The following is a 22967-nucleotide window of genomic DNA, read 5'->3' as shown; positions in this document are numbered from 1 at the left end:
ACTTTTAGGTGGGGTCCATGCTTGAATATTGGTCCCTAAACACATCTGTTTACGTCCACTTTCATCTGCTGCATGTCTCCGTCACAAATCTGCCATGGATCCCTTCTGTGTGGCTGAGGTTTCTTTAATCTCTTCAAGTTTATAATTGTTTTTTTTGGGGGGGGGGGACGGGGGGACGGGTGGGGGGACGGGGGGTGTTGGTTATCCCTATCTGAATTTAGGGTCGAAGAATAGAGGGTGTTTTTAGCTGTGGAGATGATGAACTGTCTTGAACCACGAGTCTTGATTTTGGGTTTCTTATAACATAGACTTGACACATCATTATGCTAATGTGACGCCTCAGCCACACACATAAGTGTTGACTTAGTCTTCATAAATTGTGTTTGTTTATCTCTTGTGCGGCCTCCCTCCTTGTCACAATCCATACGTTCAATTTTTAGACAAAGATAGATTAAAAGAAGTCTTTATTAATAGGAGACGTGAAAACAAGCTGTAACATAATAATGAAAAAAATAGATTTGACTTCCTTAATGAAACATAATGTGTTTTGTGTATGTCCAAAAGTATTTGTAGTTCTTAAAAGAAGCCATTTGTATTCAACAGATACTGATTTTAAATCGGCCACTGAATCAGAGCAAATTAGTCCATAAATTACTTCTGAAAATTGTCAGCGAGCCAGCAGCTCCGAAATTGATAATAATAGATTGTGAGTGCTGTTTGTAACTTCCCTCACCACATGATGTCGCCATTTTGCTGCTGGGTCGCCCTTTGATGATCACATGTGCATGCATGTTGAAGGAGAGAGAGAGAGAGACAGAGTCTGTGGGAAGGAACAACTTGGGAAGTTTTCTCATACACTGAGTAAGAAGAGGACAGAGTGCAGAGAGTGAGATTAAAGAGTGGTAAGTCATTTTCACTTTTCTAATTCAATCAAACAACATTTTTCAACCTAAAGGTGTTTTATTTCAGACTTCACTTCTTCGCTTTTCTTTTCTGCTCTGTATTCCAGCCCCAGCACAGATGTCAGTGACCTTGTTTTAGAGATTTAACTTTGATAAATAGTGCGCTCCTGTGGGCTCAGTTTGTCTAATTAGAAAGGATAAACCGGATCCCGCTTCCATTTATCTTGTGTGGATTGGTTAATGAAGGTTGTTGCTCTTGGTTTACTTAAGGAGAGGATTACATTAATCTTTCTTGAACTGAAGTTGTTCCTCTCAAGTATGTTTTCCTTGTAAAAAAACACTCTCTACTACTGGTCAGTTTGTTTTCGTATTGTAAGTTGTTGCTGATACAATCAGTTGTGTTATCAGACTGTGGAGATGTGAAGGTGAAAGAGACAGGGGCTCTCTGATTGGCCGAGGATTGTTTCCCTGGACCTCGATGAAAGACAGAAATAAACTTGTGCAGAAGAACAACATTTGAGAATACCAACCATTCCTCAGGCTATTCCCTCCCATCAGTTTTCCTTTCCTTTTTTTCTGGTGGGGTTACAGGAACTGAAGGCCTCACTGACTCCTTACAGCCATGGCTGGCTGGCAGAGAGCAGAAGAATTCACAGTTATACAATGTGCCCTTATGTTAGCCTGGCAGAGCTTTTAAATGGACCCAAAGGCTGCTCCATATTACATGTGGCAAATTAAAAATGAATCTCAACTTTAAAAAGCTGCTCAGCTCTATGAAACGGAAATCTATCCAAAAACAGTTAAAACACAAGATGTTCACTGCCCTTCTTCATGTGTTTGTGGTGTATTTTCTTATTGTTGCATCAGCCAGGTTTGAATTTTCACAGCTGTCAAAAAACAACCGAATTTTGTTTTGATTCTTAACTGTCTGTCATGAATAAATAAATGCTAGGAGACTGACAGATTCCATTTTCTGTACACTGACTGAGCCCTCCACAGACCAGAATGAAATGCAGCTGCAAGACATTTGAATGAGAAGTAACTTCCAGACTTCTTCCCAGCCCCTCCTCCTAAAACACACTTAGATTTTTGATCCTTTTTAACTTTACTATTGGCAGTGAAGTCACAAGTGGCAATAAACGCTCACATGTACACAAAATTCCTGCAAAAATGCCAGAACCTTTCAGACTGGGGCGATGTTTGAACATAGGGGTTAGGGAGGGGGTGATTCAATTTATCTCATGTAACCAGTGAGTGACTGATGTAACTGAGCTACGTAATTGCTTCCTACTCACCTGTATGTTCTTCTCTGCTCTTGCGCTGATACTGTAAATACGTCCAATAACACTTGGCATTGACATAAAAGCAAAGAAAGGTTCATTCTAGTGTCTAACTTTGCTTTGCCTGTCATCTTGGATACCTTGAACATTACCACTGCAGCTTCTGACGTCAGTGTAGTGGGCTTAAACATTACTATTCTAGCCCACACCATGATTATTTTCTAAGGAAGGATCATGGCTTGGGTTGACATAACAAATCAATGATGCATTTGAGTGTCTACAAGAACACAGTGATGTACACAGTGAGAGGGAAACAGCTTTGTTGTGACGGTCACGGTCATCTGAATTTTCACTGCTTCATGCTGAATAATCATGCCCATCTGTTCAAAATGTCCTGTTGAAAGAAATGTGAAACAAAAGAAAGCTCAGAGAATAATCAGTTACCAACCTGAATTAACAGATGTAAAACAGATGTAACTATTCCTTGTGATACAATTTAACATTGACACAAATAAGGGTCAACTCTAACAAATGAGACAAAAAATATATTGCGTAACTCCTTTTTAAACAGCAGAGGGCGCTATATACTTTTAGCTTCTCTTGTTTGACGTTGCTAAAGAGAGGCGTACAGAAGTTAAGATCTTGAGGTTGAGAATGCAACACAACCAGCACAACCAACATGATGCAGCATTTAAAACAACGCTTTACATTGAGAGGCTCGAGAGACCAGCTACATATTAATAACATGCACTGGGAAGCAGATAAAAAAAAAACTTTTTCAAATGAGCGCATGAGCAAAGAGATTATTGGAATCACTGCTGTTTCAAGGATTTGGTCTGATGATTAACATGATAGAGCAAAAATACAGCACACATTGTGTTTGTAACATTCATGGCCGAAGCCTGAGTGACGTCACCCATCTGTTACTGCAGGGGGCTCCAGAGGCTCATCAGCAGTGGTCACCATGCTGGAAATGCTGTCTCACTCTTAGCCTAACTTTCAGTCAGACTAACAACAGGCTGAGCTAAGGCTAAGGTTTTAAGCCTCTTGACAAAATGTTACATCGAACCCGCATGCCAATCAGGTCAGCTGCACACCTTATTATAAATAGAATAGAATAGAATGTCTTTATTGTCATTATACAATTGTACAACAAAATTATTTGGCTTCACCTTAAAGTGCACACACATGCAAGCATCCACAGCTAAAAAACAAGAAAAGAAGAAAATAAAAAAAAAGGAACTCTCATTCAGGTAAGATGGGCAATGTATGGTAAGAGTTATTTACAGGTAGTAGCATAACAGAATATAAATAGATATTGCAGAAATATAAAATAAATATTGCACAGTATGAAATGTAAATATTGCAGCGATATAAAATAAATATTGGACAGCATGAAATGTAAAATATTGCAGAAATATAAAATAAATATTGCACAGTATGAAATGTAAAACATTGCAGAAATATAAAATAAATATTGCACAGCATGAAATGTAAAATATTGCAGAAATATAAAATGAATATTGCACAGTTTGAAATGTAAATATTGCAGAGATATAAAATAAATATTGCACAGTATGAAATGTAAAATTATTGCAGAAATATAAAATAAGATAAATATTGCACAGTATAAAATAATAAACAAATAACGCTTATCCTTTATAAAAATCAATATGGATGAGTTATCAAACAAAATTCACTCCCTCTAAAGTGTGTGCCGATCGAGACATTAGCTAATCTGACCTATTTCATTTTTCTAACCAAGCGTTAAAAAGCCTGTTTTTACAGCAGAAATAAGCATCTTCGTTGCTGAAAAATCGGGCTTGTATGAATGGGTGTGTAGGTGACTTCTGGTGATTCTGCAGCCAGCCTCAAGAGGACACTCAATGAACTGCAGAATTTTCCACTTCCGCATTGGCTTTCACTTCCGAGATTGCCGCTTAGTCTGTAATTCAAAACAATTATAGCGACCCAACTTTCAAGATCTTGAATGAATATTTGGTGACACAAAATAAGTTTTGTATTTTTGATGTCAGATAATTAAATGATAAACTCATATTTATTCAATCTACAAACAATCTAATTTCTTGATACAAATGTGAAAATCATAAACTCAGTATGGTGATATATGTTTTGATTTGTTAGCTTAGTGTGTCGTTACATCCCTAGTTCTTAACATCCAACAGTGTTGAATTAAACCGTATAACACAAGTTACTGACACATTGTTTCCAGCTTATGCTCTATGTATAAACCAATGACTGCTGCTCATGAAATCTTCAGCTCTCTGTGGCTCAGTGTGTCAGTCAGAGCACTCTGACACATATCAGGACGAGCACAGAGACAGAGAGGAGAGGGAGGCAGCTTCCTTCTCCCCATGTCCTCCCACATTTCATCAGCTCCAGCCGGGCTGAACTGATGGACTGATGGCTGCGGACAGTTGGCATCTGCCCTCTGTTTACATTCAGTCGGCAAACTCTGGCCGAGACCAAAGCTGCTGCGGACACACACACACACACACACACACACACACACACACACACACACTCACAGACACACAGTTTCCTATCTGAGCGACTGGCTCTGGACTGCACACGGTATCTCGCTGTTTTGATGGAGGCAATAGAAATATGTTTGGGAGAGGAGGTGTCGAGTGTTTGCTTTAATCGCCACAGCTGGTGTTGTTTGTCCAGCTCTGGCTCTCTGACGTGCTTGAGGGCTTCTTGAGGTGTGGTGACTTTCTGGATAATTGCCCTGAACACTGGCTCCACTGATGGTGGAAGTAACAAGGCTGCATTGTGCTGCCGCCTGCAGGTGTGTGTGTGTGTGTGTGTGTGTGTGTGTGTGTGTGTGTGCACAAGGCTGCTCTAAATTCACTCACCCTATTTCCCCTCACTTCTATGTTCCTTCACTTTTTTCTTTTTCTTTTTTTTGCCAGATTCCAGTCTGTCCTCTCTCACGTTGTTCCCCTCAGTGCATTTTTTATGCCTGCAGTTTTTTTGGCCTCGTGTTCCTGAAGCCCACTATTCTCCTGTCCTGCCAGAAGAGGAAAGCTCTTTTAAGTGGCTGGATGTATGTCAAGTTGAATATAAGTAAAATACAAGGTTGTTTCTTTTGTTTACTTCTCTGATGTTTACTCTTGTCTTGGTAGAAGGTTTTTTCTGAGCATGGGAATAAAAACTAAAAACCATGCAGCTTGTTCAGGAAAATCGAGGTTGAGGGAACATATTGTGATACAGAAGGGATGTCCAGTTCGATTTTGTTCAGCATGGGCGCAAAGTGAGAGGTGGTGCACAAAAATACAAGGAGAAAGAAACAATAGAGTTAATCTACAGAATGATAAACATTTGAAGCAACACTGCAAACCATATTTACTTCACACCACAGCAGATTAGACCTACTACAAAGTGATAAGGCCAATATAAAATAACGATTGGAGCAATAGGCTCAGTATGAGATAAGATATAGGGAGATTAAACATGAATGTTTCTGCTGTCTGCAGCATGACACAGGAAACAACAATGAGATGTATGGTTGATCCTTTCTTCAACAAAACCACTTTGAACAATTAAAAAAAAAAAGATACTTGGTTCCCACAATTCACTGGAACAATGTGAACGTATTTTGGCATTTAAATGTTGACACCCCGATTTCTAGACCATGACACTTTTTTCAGATGTAATCCATTTCTTTCGTTTCAGAAGTTAAACAGTCATGTAATATTGGTTTGTTTAAGCAACAATATGTAATCACCCCAAAATATTTGTTTGAAATGTCGTTTTAATAGCACAATAACTTTTAAGAGGGAGGATCTCGTCTCTCCAATGTCTACAGGGCGGCCCGATCGCTTGTTTACTTCAGTATGTAACTTTGGCAGCGGGCCAAGATCAGCTTGTGAGAAGCCAAACTCATGCATACACAAGCCTTTAGTTATAAAAAGAAGCCAGTCAGCCTGTCTCAGTACTATCTGATACAACGGCTGAAGCTGAGAGGAGAGTGAGAAAAAGAGAGCGTGACCGAGCAAGAAGCAGAGTGTACATCAGATATTATTCATAACAGATTGCGCAAACTTTTCTTTTGTATCTTCAAATTAGCATCATACTTTTGTAACCTTTCAAACCTACCTCAACCATCATAATAAATCTGCCTCTCTAATGCAGCCATATAGCCACAGCCCTTAGACATGGCTGAAGAGGGTTGTATTTGTCGACATGGGTGTTAAGCTTCTCATGGTGTCTGTGCCGGCTTCGTCACCCTCTGCTCGTAAACAAATGCACGTTGTCTGAGAGGGGGAGGTCTATCATTCAGCACTGTGTGTCTTACGACAGTTGCACTCTGACACCTTTGGTGGGTGCCAAAGCGCACCAAACTGAATTCCTACTTGTTTAAAAAAAAATTAATCTAAAACTATTCACTGAGAAGTTTAATCAAACTAAGTTAAACTTTATATTGGTTGTTTAATCTCTAAAACATAAACTGTAGAATATTTAATTTGTGGTTATAGGGGGGATTTGATGTGGGAAATGCCTTTATTAAAGGAAGAATATGTGACTTTTTGATCCAGTAGATGTCGCCCTTGAGCACGAGCATGAAACCAGAAACAACTTGCGCTGCATTGTTGTGTTAGCATGCTAATACTAGCGATCTTTAGTTTGCTTGTGTCCTCACACTGCATGTAAATTTACACAAAATGACCGTGATCTAAAAACGCTTAAGTGACATTCAATTAATCAGTGAGTACAGTATGTTATTCTTCTTTTCTCTAGTCCCTCAATTAAACAACTTTTATACGCGAGGGGAGGAGTCAGTCGGCCGGCTCGACGATGTAAACAAAGTATAGATAGGACTCGAGTGTTATTGTAGACAGTCATGACTCACAGAGTTATTTTCAGAGGATATATTTGATTTCTGCTACATTTAAGTGTAAAAAATCACATATTCTTCCTTTAATGAAACGTCATGTATCATTTAATAATCTCGGTATAATTAACATTTGGCCACTTAATTCTTTTTAAACCCATTCCTCAATGTTAACCTGATGCAATGACTTTTCTCATCGGGTTATGAGGGGGAGAGGTTTTGTGTAATGCTGTCCTCTCCAATGAGAGAGGTTATAAAGGCAGAGTATGTTTGACATCCATTGTCACAGTGACAATAATTTGCACTTAAGTGCACATACTTGATGTCACACTGTGGTTGTTTTGTGTTGCGCTCTGTCCTGGATGCGAGGCTCCAGCACGGCCTCTTACATTGTGAAGGGTCTATTTTGTCCCCTCTGCTCCGTTCCTCCTCGTTGAGGGCTCTGCCGAGACGTTAGTGCCGAGCAAAAACCACAAACCATAACCACACTCTTTCACTGCTGCTGACTCCCAGTCTCACGCCCAGTTTAACACAGAAAAAATACAAGGCAGGGTTTTCTCTCTCTCTCTCCTTGTTGCTTTATGGCTCCACTCATCTTCACACCCGGTATCTCACTCTGTCCACCGTAATTTACTGCTTCTGGCTGACATTCCCAGTTATGTATTCTATTTAATCCTTTGTTTAGACTCCTTTGAAGAGGAGCAAAGAAGGAGGCACAAAAATAGCAGCAAGTACTTAAATTTTTTATGTAGTCTGTATGTGGTTCTTTTTAGCCCTCTTGGTGGTGCAACTGCATACTAATCTTTACATAACATGTAATTTTGCATTGCAGGGGGAATTCTTTAAACATGCAGGCAGTCCACAAAGTCCAAATACTTCCTGTACATTTCAGTTTGCATGCTTAAAATCACCTGCTTTTCTTCCCTTTCCTCAAGGCTTTATCTCTCCATGCTCCGCTTCTCGATATGATCACATTTTCATAAAGTTATGTCCGAGCAGTCTGCACTGAGTGAAACATCTCAAAATAAGAGCTCCACTCTCATTTGCATTCATTTCTGGCAGCCGGTCGTGGCTGTTCTTTGCTGATCTTAATGGATTTAGTCTAACTTTATAGAGGTTGGCTCCCTGGGCACGGATCATGCTATAGCCTCAGAGTGAAAATCAATTTTCATGACTTTAAAATGGAGAGTGTCTGTCTACTACATTTGAAGTACAATGCTTTCAGAAAGTTTCCAAGCCTCCCGTCGCCCTGAAGTGGGACACACTTTGAATACAAAGCAAATTGAGATTTGTTGTTGACAGCCGACACAGAATGCCTCATAATGAAAAATGTAACACAGCTTTACTTTGTCTTGTTTTTCCCCATCTTGTTTTGAAATAAAACATTATCCCCGTTCAACAGAGTGGCAGAATTAGCCTAAGCTCTTCTTAGATGTGTCTTTGTTTGTTTGTACCATCTGGATTTTTGTTGTTAACTTTTCAAAATTTAAATGAACTCAACAGGGAGTCTGTGAACAGCAATTTTTGAGTCAGTGTGGAGACTTTGAATGGGATTCATTCAGGCCTGTTTTTTTTTTCTTGGCACAGCCACCCAAACTCCGACACATCCTAACACTGAAGCTCCTCTAGTTGGGAGTATAACTGGTTCTTGTGCACATTTTCTAAATGGAAAGCTGCAGATACTATCCGTTGTATCTTCTTCTCCCAACATGAAGTCAAATATCTATCCTCTCTTAATCTGAGGGAGCGTCTCAATATGCATAGACCTCTAATTCAAACCATTTTTGATTCGCCCAGGATCAAATATTTCTACCAAATGTTACAGATAGCGACTTTATCTGTTCAAGAGTTCATGCATCACGTCTATCATATTCAAGAAGTAATAAAGACTAACCCATCAAAGCTGACACAACATATATTTAAAGTTCTAGTGGGAGTCCAGCACAGAGCTTACACAACCGTACAACATCACATCGGTTCAACATATTAAGCATTATATCGTTATATAATAACGAAATAATTAAATTTCTTATCATTTCTTTTTTCTTAAACCTCCTGAGAGAACCTTCCAGTTTGTCTAGATTTTGGCGCCCACCTGTGGACAAAGTAGAATATGACCTTGCTAAATTGTGTCCTGTACATTTTCATGTTGTTTCTTTCTGAAGGAAAATGTCACCCTGCTTTCTCCTAACAGTGAAATACATCATTCATTGTCAATCTTTGCGGTGGTCTGTTTGGCAGCATGCTGTAAATCACTTCATCTGACACCTACCCCGCAGCAGCATTAATATAACAAAGGTATGATCAATCTTGTCTCTGATGGTCTATTCTACTTTAACAGCATTAATTCATAACCAGCTAAAAACTCCTCGGTTTCCTTCAGGTTCCTTGACAGAAGGAGAACTGATTATTAGCTTTTTATTCCACATTCATGTTTACTGTTCTGCACCCACAACACCTACACAATTATTGCATGTGTAAATAAAACTCATTCTATTTCTGAAGAGAATTAATATAGGACAGACAGTATATTTACCTAGTGACTGGAAACTGCAGATGATCAAAGGACTGAATTGCCTTGATAATCTAAGGTTATGAAAATAATTCCTGCTGCCTCCATACGGCCAAAAGACCGAGCAATCTCTTCATGGTGGCACTAATGTACTTTGTCTTTTAGTTTTGGTGATTAGTTTATTAATTCTTGCCTCAAGGTAAAGTAGAGACTAACATCTTATTGAAATAAGTGAAGGCTTTTTACTTGTGAAATTGTAAAACAAAGATGTCGTGGAGGCTAATTTAAGGACCGTAGGCATTAAGTTGATTTTTTTACCCGGTAGAAAAGCAGTGGACTGATATGATATTTGATGTTCACAGTCTCTGTATAATGCAGCTGGTGCTTCAAAGAAAACAAAGGAGATTGCTTTTTTTATGTTAATGCTAATTTGACAGCTTAGCCTGGTGCTTTTAGACTCTTTCATGTGCTGCTCAGCTGCAGCTTCATTGAGACTCTGCAGCCACAGAAACAAAATGCATGCTGTCGCTTTGAGAAGTTTTCGTCCGACATCAAAGTAACTCTATACATCTGCTTGTGATCCGTCGCCTGACCTCGGTCGGCCCTTTTTCAGACACTTTGTCAAACTTTTCACTTAGAAAAACTTGTATGGTTGTCGTTGTCTTTTTCCTAATGATGCCACCTGCTGTGTGCTTTTTCATATTTTCTTTCTAAAGTTTGCCTCTCTGTGAATCTTTCGACTCCCTCAGACCGTTTCAGAGACTGTCACTGCTGAGCCCATTGGCTCTGCTCTGTCATTGTGCTTTACTGTGCTGCCGTCCATCCGAGCATGAAAGTTGTGTTATATTTTAAGCCACGTCCGGCTACTTGATGTGAACACAGGTTGACAAGCTAATTCAAGTTGCAGAGAATCAGAAAGCATTTTGAGGCAAAAATGGATGCAAAAATCCCCCCCCCCAAAAAAAACTGAAGTCGTGCTGTAAGACTTTGAATCATTATTTACTCTAAACATTTCAACTTTCCGTTTTCCTTTATTTATTAACTTTTAGATAACCTGTGTAGATCACATAAATAACACACAGTACATTTGATAAGATAATCAGGAGGTTGTGCAGTCTTTGTCATAAATAGTCAGCCATTGTTCGCTGAATCTTTCTCGTCAGATCTGCTTTTTGCCTTGCTGTCTCGTTAAAAAATCCTTATAATAAAAACCCCAGAGAGTTTCATTCTGGCATCTTTTCAGCATTTATTTTTTGTGTGCAATGACAAACTGCTTTGTTTCTTCAGTAGCGCTCATTAGAGCTTTCTCTTAAATTTCTGGATCTTCTTTCTCTTAAAGCAGTTTCACACTCAGAATGATAAACAATGTAATATCTCCTCTTTATGCCATTTTGGGATGATTCATCTAATTATATCCCCAATCAGCTCCCAGTGCCTGATGACACACATCATTAGCCCCTGGTAGCAATCATTTCCCAGCACCCTAATCAACCCTCATGTACACGATGTTAGCTTGATTACTTTGCCCTTTGTGCGTTCTGCTCCATCCTGGACACAACCACACAGGCTCACACTCAGGTGCATCTACGGTTTGTTCATCATCATATATACATGGACGGGTTATAGAGCAGCAGAATGGGCATAGGCCCAGGAGTCCACGTGTTCAGGGGCCCCAGAGCTTCTGTTTGAAACCACTTTCAAATGTCCACAAAGAGAAGCAAACACACCAGAATGAAGCACACAAAAAAACAACAGCAGAAAGGCGAGTAAGAAGGGGGATGATCACAATAGACACCAGAAGACCACAACGGGATTGGAGGCAACCATAAAAAGATGAAAAATGTGGACAAAGTTTGAGAAAACAGATGTGAAGAGACCACAAAAAGACACAGAACAGACAACAACAGATGCAAAGCAACTGCAAAGTGACACCATAGACAAACAGAGAGACATAAAGAAAGAAAGAAAGAAAGGAAAATATAAAAAACAAACAACCACATAGCAACACAAAAATGACACACACAGAATCAAAAAAATAATATTGCAAACAAACTTTAAGGTTAAATAATGAATCCCAAAGACAAAACAACAACAATTCAGATTAATACACCAATGAAGTCACACAAAACAAACACAGGAGGGTTAAAAGAAAGCAAAACCAGAAAGATACAGAACAAAATAAATGAACAGTTCCAACAGACACAAGTAAAAGAAAACACAAAAAGGTAACCACAAAGAGACAAAGAGAAAATACTATACATCCAAAACAACCACAAATAGACTCCAATAGACAACAAAGAGAGATACCGTTATTCAAAATAAAGAGACACAGTCTTAATAAGGAAACTTCATAAGACTTCAGTAAATGTGACTTTATACAGAGACACACAAACGACACAAAGAAGTAAGAAAGAAAGAGATCCTGACCGACAAAAAAAACCAGGTGAAAGTTACAATATTTTACATGGAAACAAGGAAATGCTAAACAACAGAAGGTAACAACAGGTTTCAATAGCAAAGGCAGCAGAAAAGCCCAAAAGTGTATTAATCAAGAAAAATGCCCCCCAAAAATTAAGAGAAATGCAAAACTACAAAAAAGGTCCAAACATTCAAAGACGCACAAAACACTTATAGAGACACAAAACAACACAAATAGACTAAAACAGACATACATATAACAACCACAGTGAAAATCTCAACCTTTATTAGATCACTTCATAGGGTCACAATATATGTGTGACTATGAAGTGATTTATAGTCGGTACAGAGCATAGACTGTGACTATAAATGGACAAAGCCTGAGTGACGTCACCCATCTGTTCCTGCAGGGGGCTCCAGAGGCTCATGGGCAGCCGCCATGTTGGAAATCCTGTCTCAGTCTAACTTTTAGTCAACCTAACGACAGGCTTAGAGACAGAGCTGAGGAGGGTTTTAAGCCTCTTGTTGAACTGCTACATCGTGCCCACGTTTTTTGTACCAGGCTGTAAACATGTTAAATGGCTTTTTTGGCTGTTGTGTGTATGTGATGTCGGGGTTCCTGGAGCCAGCCTAAAGCGGACACTCGACAAACTGCAGAATTTTGCACTTATGCATTGGCTTAATTTTTCAAGACCGGAGGGCGCTGCTTGGCACTGAGGCCCGAAACATCTACAGGGAGAGACACTTATTGCCCCAAAGACAGTAGAGAGATGATAAATGACCGAAACATGACTAACCATCCCGAGGAGAAGCATAATCATCACAGAGAGGTGCAGAGTGACAATAAAAAATACAACATAAAGAAAGAGCATTAGACACAAAACAGACACAAACAATGCAAGACAGCGAACATAAACAACCCAAGAAACCACAAATAGACATGAAGGGGGAAGAGAAAACACAACGACCACAAAATAAGACAAAAGACCCACATGAAAACATACACCTACACAACAATAGATTCCAAACAACAATAAAAGAGATCATACGGTAAAACGACAAAAAAAAATGAGTAAGTATTTTTGTGACTTTAAAAAGGGACACACAAAAGATACAAAAAACAAAAACAATTGAGAGACTATGAAAACACTTTACAAGCACAGAGAGACGTGAAATCTTTACTAGGAGATGCAGAGCAACAAACGGACAAAAAACTGCCAGAAACTGAGACAGAGCAACGCAAAACAACAATGAAGTTACTTAACATGATCACAGCGACATACAGAGAACCAGAGCTTGACACCAGGGTACATCAGGACCGGTGTCTGACTAAGAGCGCCCATCTTCGGCCTCTCCTCTCCCCTCTCCCGCTCTCCGCCCTGGAGGTTTTCAAGGGCCAAATAATGTGTGAAAAATGTTAAATCAACCAAACTAAACCTGTGCAGAAATGCAAAACAACCAAACTGTTTCTAAATGTTTGCAAACAGGAACAATGATACACAAGGAGGCGTAGAAGAACGATTCAAACAACCATAAAGAGATGCACAACCCCAACAAGGAAACTTAATAAGACCACATTCTATGTGACTCTATAAAGGGACACACAACAGACACGAGGAGTATTAAACAGCTAAAGGGAGACACTTAATGACCCAGAAGAGATAAAAAAAACAACCACAAAGTGATGCAAAGAGACTTTAAATTGACCACAAAGAGATGCAGGCGACGCCAGCGTGTCTTTGCCCGAGGCCCATGATCATCCGCCCATGCATATAGTAATGATGTTTAAAGACAGAGGGAGTCAGGTGATGTGTGTTTGAAATACATTGAAACACAAACACACACACACACACACACACACACAAACACAAACACACACAGACACACACACACACACACACACACACACACACACACACACACACAGGGAGGAAAGTAAAAAAGGACAGAAATGTCTTCTTTTGCTCTCATTTGTTGTGCTCTTATCGGGGCCTGTGTGATATCATTAACATTCACAGCCTGCCACTCAACAGTCCACAGCGACTTGTTCTCATTGAGAAGTTCACAAGGTACTTCTTTACCGACACAACCTGCGGATTAGTTGCCATGGAAACAAAGCTGTCGGAATTTGGGGGGAATACGTTACCGGGTACTCGTGTTTGCCTCCTTGGGTGGAGGATACATTACAGAAAAGTTTGAAGAGTGTTGTTGACTGAGGCTCGGCAGCTCGCCGGGACTCAGAGCCGTCTGACAGAAATGTGCAGGAAAAAAAAAAAAAAAGCTCAACATGCATTTCTCCTCTTCCAGCTCTTACTCTCTGGACTTAAAAAAAAAAGAAAAAAAGGAAGACTTTTAGAGCTAATTTTGCAGTGATTCATTCATTCATCAGCAGCCAAATGTGCAGCTTAAAAGCAAACAGTGTAGTGTTTAAAAAAGACCCTGCATTAATAACCTGATAATTCCATCATGAATTATTCACTAAGAGGAGCTACAGCATGTTTGCTTTTTCTGTCCGCGCTCTAATATTCACGACTTAACCTTGAATTGTTTGCATAATACTACCTCTTATCAGATTGTTATGATTGTAGTCCACAGATTATTCATAAGTGCTAAAAAGGAAGAGCTAATCGAGCCACAAAAATGTCAGAATTTAAAAACAAAGGAGAACAAAGTCAGTCGTGTCAGAGGTAAAAACAAAGCTTGTATTCATTCTTTCACTGTTTAATTCAGCCGAGTGTTTTCTCATATGATGACTTGTTTTCAGCTGTGATTATGACAAAGAGCATCTTTTCTACCTGTTGATAATGGTGGTACTATTGTCACTGCAGTGCCAGCTTGCAGTTCTGAAGTTGGCCACCGGGGGCAAAACGAGCCATTTAGTGAGCATTTGTACTGTAAGAGAACAGAGCTGCATAGTGTGCCCATGTTCATGCAGAGGGAGGAGTGAAAATCCAAAAAGACTGAAGATCTGAGTCCACATAAAACCACTTCAAAATTCTACAATAAATCATACTTTCTTAGTGTGCAGGAAAAAACAGACACTCTCAGTTCTCTATGTAGTCCTTATAGTAAGAGGACTCAGTTTTCTGCACTCTTCCAGTAAATAAAAACAGTGATAAATTGTTCCCAACACGGGTAATACCTGTGTTGTCATGGCCTGACATAATTTATTCTTCTGAGACATAGACAAGTGTTTCCCTGTCTGAGTGTTTGGACCTCAAACTGCAGTGAGGAGATAAATTAAAGTGGATATGAGATGCAGAACAGCAAGAAAAAAATTAGTTAGTGTAATGTTTCCCCTTTCTGTGTGGAAAAGGTTGGATAGTTTTTCCTTTTCAGAAAAATCTGCATTTGTTTGAGCTGGTCAAGAGTTCAACACGCAGCAGGTGAAGAGGGGTGTGCACTTCAGTTTGTTTCAAAGGTTTCAAAGCCAGAAAGGTTTCAAACAGCAGACACGGTCGTCCATAAATTATTGAAAAGAAATCCACTCAGCCCACATTGTACTAGATGACACTTTGTGTTGTCAGGTGTGTTACTTTATTGTATGCCTTGCGTCACTTTTATGTTGGACTACAGATGGACATTAGCAACTCGCTTCATCTGGTGTAACCATCTTTTCAGTTTTCTTTGAATAAATGATCTATGTCATCGCACACTGTCCGCTGACAAATACATTAAATAACTAAAAAAAATAAACACCATGCTCCCTTACAATAAATACGGCCACTGTACTTTTTTAAGACACACACAATCTGCTGCTTTGCATACATATGTATTTAGACATGAAGAAAATAGTCCCATACAATCAACTCTCTCAAATGATACAACATATTTGTAAAGAACATGTACAGTATGTCCTCTGAGGACTCAAAGAGGTATTATCTTTTAATTGTACAGATTAGTACAATTTAGTGTGTTATCAGAATCAATGTTTCAAGGATGATACTTTTTCTATTCTTCAGGCTGAAGACGATCAGTAGTCTACAAATCTCAAAGATAACTCAGAATAAAGCCTTATTTTATCTCAATTCCACAATATGAACATTAAATATTCATCACAATGCTTTCAATAAGTGCTAAATTTAGATTATTAGAATAATATCTCAACAGCATTTCATCCCAGACATGTTAAATCTCTCCAAGATCAAGAATGAAAACTATTGTCTTTAATGTCTTCTCTGTCTCTGCATACACTTATCATTGGGAGAAAGCCTCAGCAGTCAGGTCTGGGCAGCTCATTTTATACATTATTCAGCAGTCCACAAGATGATATGAAACACACGACTGATATGATGGCACGTCTCATGTGTGAGACTTCTGGCTCATCAGCAGTTTCATGTGAAACAATAGATGTGAAGGTTAACCCGTCAATGCTGTCGAGATGATCACAGAGATTTATCAAAGTCAGATACTCCCTTATCAATAGAAGCTGAATTCATTCATATTTTAGAGAATCAGGTTCAGATCAGAGCATATGTCTTTGACTTCCTGTGACTCAAGGCAGCTTGAAACTGTCCATTCAGGTTCTTATCACGGCTCGGCTTGGCAAGGCAAGGCACAGATAAAGTGGACTGAACTGGGTCCATGAAAAAACACAACGGGGCTTATTACCACATGCAGGGTTGAAAAGTGCACAACTGTTGAGAGATGGGCTAAAGCTTTGTTGGTGATAGTGTTTTAATGAGGTTTATCTGATATAAGAAGATTATGGAAGCCATCATTTCCACCATTAAGAGCACTTAAGAGCCCTATTTGCATAAAAAGCACAATAGAGCACACTCTTTTAAACAGTATGTATTATTGTGCTTGCACTTGTCAAAAGTTGCCAGGAAAAACTTCTATTTAACAGGAAGAAACTTTGAGCCGAACCAGACTTATTGGTGAATAGCCGCCTCGCACCATGGGCGGAAAAAGTGGGAATAAAGACATCCTTCATTTTGAAATAGAGAAGATTGAAATTCACCTCTATGAAACCTGCCACCACTTTTAAAATGGCTACAGCTGGATGATGAAATATAAGAACACCTAACATAAAACATCTAAATAGCCAAGAGTTCTTAGGAAGTGTCTGCCTTTGTTATAACTTTAATTCATCTTAGAAAACGTGAACAACATGCAGGATATCCCATTGTTGTCCTCACACAGCAGTTCTGGTTTTTAAAAAAATATTTTTCCATCAGTCACTCTTTTGTTTGCTGTGTTTTAATTCCCTTTAACACACCGTGCAATCACAAAGCCACCTACCTCCCCCACAATGAAACATTTGTGTCTCCTCACACAACAATTTCTCAGCTAACAGTCATGTTAATAATTGCTTACGGAGGCGTTGTGTACACTTGAAAGACAGCAGAAGAATGTCCATTGTGTTTAATGGCATAGATATAGAAGCGGCTGTAATAATACCTCATGATTACTGGTTATCAAAGCACAACATCATGTGTGGACGTCTTACAGTGGAGGCAGATATGAAAGCAAGTTTGATGTTTTTTTTTTATTTTCCCATGACAGCAGAACCAATCAGCTGCTTGATACTCGGTGACACATTCCTTTAAAGAAAATGATTCTGTTCACTGGAACATGTAATTGCATTCGGATAACATTTGCAGGCATGTGACGATCAATCCCTTTTTCTCTATTGGAGCAAATTATTTACCACACAACACTGACCGCTGTTAAACAGCTGACCTGAGCTGGATCAGGGTGGATTGGGTGCTCTAGGGACCGGGGAACGTCTGAGGGGGCAGCGTTAAAAAGATTTACTTAAAAAGTGTGAACAAGTGAGATGCCTTTAAGACATTTAGCCAACAGGACTCAAGCTTCCCATAAGTATCCCTATATATTTAATACATTATATCATATATTTATTCCCTGTTGGACAGGAGCCTCTCTGTGTGGAGTTTGCATGTTCTCCCTGTGCACGCGTGGGTTCTCTCTGGGTTCTCCAGCTTCTTCCCACAGTCCAAAGACATGCATGTTAGGTTAATTGGTGACTTTACATTGTTCATATATATATACTGTATGTGTTAATGTGAGTTTGGTTGTCTCTTCATATATCAGCCCTGTGACTGATTGGCAAACAGTCCGATGTACCTCGCCTCATGCCCAATGACAGATGGGATCAGCTCTAGCCCCCCGCGAACAGGAAAAGCTGTGTGGATAATGGATAATGGATGGATTTCAAAAAGAGAGTTAAAAACTTGTAACAGTCCACGAACAAAACTGTGATGTCACAGTGGCTACGTCCTCTCTTCACATGGTCTATTGCGCAGCCCCTCTTGCAAAATGACCTTGTCAGTGGAGGCTATCAATGTGGATGATGAATTACACACTACAGTGCTAATTAAACTCATCAAGGTCAAACGGTATTCATTATGCACTTTGCCAAGATCGAATATGAACGTTTGAAGCCGAAGATTGTATTCAATGTAATCAAACACAACTGCATCAGCCATGTTGAATGGATGTTTACTGGCGAGGCAACTATGGGCAGTCAACACTGGAGTCCAAGACAAATTACAATAAAGTGTAACATATCATATGGTATCATATCGCATCAAATTGCATTGTTTTGTAATCAAATCTGTAAATCCAGATTTTTGTTCTGTGAGATTACATTTTGCTTTTTTATTTCGATTGGCCAACATGATTTTAAACATTTCCAATATTTGAAATATGATACCCATTTGAACCTCTCTAATCATTTCTTAATTTGAATATTAAACATGTTTTGTCAGGGTTTGTAGTTCCCTGAAGGCAACATTCGCTCGTTTCTTGGAATCCATGTGGGCAATAACCAGACCATGTGTCAGCAAATGACTCGTAATCCAACGATTATCATACAAATAAAGAAACATCACTCCTTTCACTTGGTAGCTGCAGCTTTATGTTTTTCCTTTAGATGGTTGTGTTACGTCTCCATGGTAACTCAATCAAATAATCCAAAAGATTATCAAATTATGAATAGCCCTTAAAAGATCTCATGTAACAGTGACTTTGAGTGAATGCGCTGTTTATCGCAACATATTTTTTTACATTATTCCATTATTTATTATATAGACTAGAAAAGCGCTATATAAGCTCAAGTCCATTTACCATTTACCATTATTTCTCACAAACAGGAATTCATTAAAAACGCTTTGTGTCATCAACTTTGCAGCTGCTGACCTGCAGCTCTCTCTGGTTATGCTTAATTTGTGTCGGCTCTGTCACAGAAGTTGCAGAAAGTATCTGCATGCTGCACCATAGACCGCAAGGACTCCGTTGCCTGGAAGATTTTAATAGTCTTAAAACAGGAGCACATGAATGAAACATGATGTGATTTTAACATTAGCAGACATTAGCAGCTCTGCGGCTCGCAGCCTGTCAGGTTAAATAAGGCAGCAGAGGATGCCCTTGGGTCTCAGACAATTGTAAGAGTGTGTTTTGTCAACTCTATTGACAGCCTCAGGAGCACACGATGGACCAGGGTCCTTGAGGAAAAAGATGGAGCTCAAACACACATGCCTACACAAAGACACACTTGCACAGAAACACAGTTGTGTATCCGCTGCTACAGCCTAATCTGAGCTGTTTCATGTCTGCTCCTGGGACATTATCGCTGGTTATCTCTCTGGTGCTCTGTGTCTTATAGATCAGGCAGGTTTGCCTCCACACAGCCACCTGTATGAACACTCCTCTGATGAGATTACTCACACTGGGAGTTCAGCCCTGGTTTTCTCTTCACATGTGTTTTGATGTGAAACTCTCTTAATGCCACGAACGAGGGAGGACAGATGTCTCTGTGTGTTTCCAAGCCAATGCGGGTCTGTCTGAATAAATGAAACGGTGGATTTATTAGAAGTTCAATGCCTGTGTATTACTATATACTCAGGGAATTCAAGGAAATTATGCAACATTGACTGGAGCAAATGCATTATGCACACATTCAGATAAATGAATATGTTATAAACTCACACAACTCACTGCGTCTCACTATGCTTCTGAAGCATTTGTTAAACAGGCTTTACACTACACACAGAAATGATAATAGGATGTATGCTTATCAAAGATGCTGATAAGAGACTTTGTGAATGGGCTGTGATTGGACATTCACACACACATGTAGTTTTTGCATAAAGTACACATGAGTGCACATATTCACTTGTAATGAATCTATTCTGTGTAATGAGCAACATCATGTTTGACAATCAGACACTCCATTAGCAGTCTCTGTTACATTTCAAACATTTCATGCTTTTCAGTCTGGAAACAAAGACGGCTCTGTAAAATTGATTTTCTCAAATCAGATTTAACAGCTTGATTTGATTTTTGCACTCAGATCTTAAAGACGTGTGTTTGCGCCTGGCTGCGTAAATCAGATTTCAGCCTGTGCATATATGGAGCTGAAATGATCTTAATTGCTTTTCCCTCAACGGCTGTTATAGAAGACACCTAAAAATAACAAATTTCAAGCAACAGATCCTACTGGCATTTACTTGGAAATGAATACAAGTCGTATCATCTCAGACTAAAAATGATCTTGTTGATCTGCTGTGTGTAAATAGAGTGTTCTCACAGAGTATAATCTGGGAGTGGGTGTCAGGTACTGTATGTACGAACCTGTCAACAGTCGGTCTCCATGTTAACACAGTGGGGGCTGTTGTACATGCATGTATGCGATTTTGAATTTTTACATGTATGAGCTGTGCATTTGTGTCTATGAAATGGATGGATGCATTTACAGCAAGCCCACGTTGCTGCTTTCCTCCTCGGGGGGATTTTGCCCTCCCTTCATGTCCATAAATAAACGTCCACACAAAGCTTATTTGTCTGTGCTTGGGCAGCATTTGACTGGCAAGCAGAGTAATAACCATCCTGCTAGGAGGGATTAGCAGCAGAATTCAAATGGCAGATGTGACACGTATGCATACATCATGTCTGCAGATGCTGAGGTCTTCACGCTGGGTGTTGAGGAGAGATCGGAATCAGTCATGAGCCTGCCGACACCGCTGATGACAGCAATGAGTGACGCATTGACGGAGATATTGATGAAGATAAACAGTTTAAGATATTTATAGCTGTAAATTAGATTTCCTCAGTGATGTCAGCAGTATCGCAGGCTGATGAATGCTGCATCTGGATGCCATTTCCTTGTCAATTTGTAAATGATAAGACATTACAGCATGATTAAGTCAGGGACAGTGGTTGTTTGCATTTTTTCTGGCAGCAGTGATGGGTAATTATATCATCTGAGTTGGATTAATGAGAAATCCACAAGGTGTAAATAATGGAAATCAGTCATCCACATTAAATGTTAATAACTGGCCTGCTAACATTATTTAATGCTACCACTGCTGCTTACCCTCGGTTACGACCGCATGTTTGAATGCAACTTTTTACGGGTAAATTCAATTTTTTTTTCATCTCATGTTTTTACAGGTTAATAGGGATGGATGACTCAGTAGCCTTTCAACATATTTGGATGTGTGTTTGTTGATTTCTTGCAGAGTCGTATAAGAGCCACAGCTGGTTAACTTAGCCAATAATAACGTAAATTCAAGAAATGGAATATTTTGCTCAGAAATTTGCCCACTAGCAACTCTAAAGTTGAGTTATTAAGTTAAATAAGTAATATCTCATGAGTGGAAACTGTAAAAAAAAAAAAAAAGAGGAAGAAGAAAGAAATGTAAAATGGACAGATTGCAATATTACAGTAGGTTAGACTATAACCAACCACTATGCGTGTCCCATGACACATTGACATATTGACCTTTATTTGACCTTTAAACCTATCAAAGTGCTGTTGTTCCTTTAAAGAGGTCATATTATGCCCTTTTTGGGGTTCATAGCTAGAGTAAAAAAAAATGACAACAAAAGTTGACATTTGTTGTCACATAAAACATAAACATGATCTCCTTGGTGAAGATCCTGTGTAACCTATTGGACAGGTTGGTTGATCTCTATATACAGTTCACAGAAACATGAACATCTGATGGATCAGATTGTATGATATCAGGAACAATAATTTCTTTAGTTTTTTTGTACCAATGAGAGACTACAATTTGAATGGGTTTCACTTCATTTCCCCCTGATTAACAAAAACTATATTTGATAATCAACCTCAGAGGTGCAGCTGTGGATTTAAAAACTTACTGAAGATCCAAACTTGCTTGTTTCTTTGTGCTAAGCTAACCACTTTCTGGCTGAAACCTTAGAGTGGTATTAATCCTGTCAAGAAAGTCTGGGTAAAAAAAAAAAAAGGGGAAGCAAATATGAATATTTTGCAAAATTGAACAATTTAATGACAATCACTGGTCAAAGAAAAAAGTTTATTTGCATAGAGAAGAAGTTGAAAGAGGATTTTAGGCACTATTTTTTAAGATATGTTCTCTTACTCAGGGGGGAGCACAATGAGTGCAGTGCAGCGTGCAGGGGTAGAAAAATAAATTATTACAGGCACTTATTGAAAAAGGCTTTTAAATTTGAAGTAATTAAATCCCCAGTGCACACAAAGCTTCGACACAGTGGATTTTATTGTAAGCTTAGAGTTCGTCATGTTCTCTTTTGTTATGTGGAGTTAGTGCCTGATTTCTCACTTTGCCAATGCAGTTCACATTTAGCACATTTTGTCACGACTTTCCAGACGGTTCTCCTTGACACATTGAAACATCTTACTTTGACGGATGCTGCTGCAGCGTGGTCACAGACAATTTGGTCTCCTGGGAGATCATTAAGTCCATGTGTTAATGCCAGATCTCTTCATGGCTCATAAAAGCTGCTGATTAGCTTAATTTTGATGTACCTATTTAGCTAATTTTTTAATGATGATTAATGTACTTAAAAATTGGAGGCATAGTCCTGTTTTTCACTATTTGCGAGCTTCCTGTCGTCTTTTGTCCAATGCTGTGACAAACCTGCAAGCAGCTACTACATCATAAATTATGAAAGAGTTAGTTCTTGCTACTTCACCTTTTCACATTTTTGGAACGACTGTTTGTAGTGTAATCACGAGTTGACAG

General features: G+C 39.1%; 1 protein-coding gene across 1 annotated transcript in view; it reads left to right on the top strand.

The window, feature by feature from the left end:
* The first annotated feature begins 822 nt into the window (after positions 1–822).
* The window catches only part of tspan4a (tetraspanin 4a), a 146652-nt gene continuing 124507 nt past the window's right edge, over positions 823–22967 (top strand). The window contains exon 1 of the mRNA XM_065952702.1: positions 823–902. The gene's annotated coding sequence lies outside the window, so the exon portion shown is untranslated. The remainder of the gene's footprint in view (positions 903–22967) is intronic.

Source organism: Labrus bergylta, chromosome 3, assembly GCF_963930695.1.
Source record: "Labrus bergylta chromosome 3, fLabBer1.1, whole genome shotgun sequence".
Taxonomy (NCBI): Eukaryota; Metazoa; Chordata; class Actinopteri; order Labriformes; family Labridae; genus Labrus; species Labrus bergylta.
Note: the sequence above shows the minus strand (reverse complement) of the source record. Positions and strands in the feature narration are given on the sequence as shown.